Genomic DNA, 2,133 nt, shown 5'->3' on the forward strand with positions numbered 1-2,133 from the left:
TAAATTCTCTTGACTTGAGTGTTTTGTGTGTCTCATATGCATTCTCATTAGTGTCAGTAGTATACAAACTGCTAAGTTTGGTGGCTTGCATGCATTGTTTAGTTGATCTTAGTTTCATTTTGATTATTTTTCATTATTAAAAATCCAATTTTTTTTTTTAATTTGTGTCTTTTCAAGTCAATAATACAGGGAATTGAAGATTCAGAACATTCAGCAGAGGAATTACACAGAAAAAGCTGGGCGTTCAAAATGCCCAGTGAGGAAGGAAAACTGGCATTTAAACGCCAGACAGGGTTCCTGGCTGGGCGTTTAATGCCCAAAAGGGTAGAGTTTTGGGCGTTAAACGCCAAAATGGATAGCATTCCGGGCGTGTAATGCCAGGATGGCACAAGAGGGAAGATTTTGTTTTTAATGCAAATTTTTTTCAAGTTTTCATAATTTTTCAAAATCAAATCTTTTTCAAATCATATCTTTTCAATCATATGTTTTCAAAATCAATTTCTTTCATATCTTTTCAATCATATATTTTCAAAATCAATTTCTTTCCTTTTTCAAAAATACTTGCTAACAATTAATGATTTGATTCAACATTTCAAGTATGTTGCCTTTTCTGTTGAGAAAGGTTTAATGTTTGAATCATATCTTTTCTTGTTAGCCAAGTCATTAATTTTAAAAATCAAATCTTTTTAAATTGTTTTTCAATCATATATTTTCAATGATATCTTTTTAAAACCATAACTTTTCAATCATATCTTCTTAGTCACATCTTTTTCAAAATAGTTTTCAAATCATATCTTTTTGATTTCTAATTTCAAAATCTTTTTCAAAAATCACTTTATTTCTTTCTCAATCTTAGTTTTCGAAAATCATCAATCAAATTTTCAAAATTTCTTTTAATTATTTTAAAATCTTTTACTTTAATTTCAAAAATTCTTTCCCTCTTCTCACATCCTTCTATTTATGAACTAACACTCCTCTTCAATGCACAATTCGAACTCTATCTCTCTTAATAAGTTCAAATTCTTCTACCTTCTCCTTCTATTCTTTTTTTCCTCTGACACATCAAGGAGTCTCTATACTGTGACATAGAAGATTTCATATTTTCTTGTTCTCTCCTCTTTCATATGAGCAGGAGCAAAGACAAAAGCATTCTTGTTGAGGCTGACCCTGAACCTGAAAAGACCTTGAAGCGAAAGCTAAGAGAAGCTAAAGCACAACTCTCTGTAGAGGACCTAACAGAAATCTTTAAAGAAGAAGAACCCATGGCAGCCGAACACAACAACAATGCCAACAATGCAAGGAAGGTGCTGGGTGACTTTACTGCACCTACTCCCGACTTCTATGGGAGAAGCATCTCTATCCCTGCCATTGGAGCAAACAACTTTGAGCTTAAGTCTCAATTAGTTTCTCTAATGCAATAGAATTGCAAGTTCCATGGACTTCTATTGGAAGATCCTCATCAGTTTTTAGCTAAATTCTTGCAAATCTGTGACACTGTCAAGACCAATGGGGTTGACCCTGAGGTCTACAGACTTATGCTATTCCCTTTTGTTGTAAGAGACAGAGCTAGGATATGGTTGGACTCACAACCTAAAGAAAGCCTGAACTCTTGGGAAAATCTAGTCAATGCCTTCTTGGAAAAGTTCTTTCCACCTCAAAAATTGAGTAAGCTTAGAGTGGAAGTCCAAACCTTCAGACAGAAGGAAGGTGAATCCTTCTATGAAGCTTGGGAAAGATACAAACAATTGATCAGAAAGTGTCCTTCTAACATGCTTTCTTAGTGGAGCATCATAGGTATCTTCTATGATGGTCTATCTGAACTGTCCAAGATTTCATTGGATAGCTCTGCTGGAGGATCTCTTCATCTGAAGAAGATGCCTGCAGAAGCTCAAGAACTTATTGAAATGGTTGCTAATAACCAATTCATGTACACTTCTGAAAGGAATCCTGTGAACAATGGGACGAATCAGAAGAAAGGAGTTCTTGAGATTGATACTCTGAATGCCATATTGGCTCAGAATAAAATATTGACTCAGCAAGTCAATATGATTTCTCAAAGTCTGTCTGGAATGCAAGCTACACCAGGCAGTACTAAGGACGCTTCATCTGAAGAAGAAGCTTATGATCCTGAGA

General features: G+C 34.8%; 1 non-coding gene across 1 annotated transcript; it reads right to left on the reverse strand.

The window, feature by feature from the left end:
- Positions 1-1,667: 1,667 nt before the first annotated feature.
- LOC127746083 (small nucleolar RNA R71) lies at positions 1,668-1,775 on the reverse strand. The gene has a single exon (XR_008007703.1). It is a non-coding gene; the product is annotated as a small nucleolar RNA R71 (small nucleolar RNA).
- Between the last annotated feature and the right edge of the window lie 358 nt (positions 1,776-2,133).

Source organism: Arachis duranensis, chromosome 3, assembly GCF_000817695.3.
Source record: "Arachis duranensis cultivar V14167 chromosome 3, aradu.V14167.gnm2.J7QH, whole genome shotgun sequence".
In the NCBI taxonomy this organism is placed as follows: Eukaryota; Viridiplantae; Streptophyta; class Magnoliopsida; order Fabales; family Fabaceae; genus Arachis; species Arachis duranensis.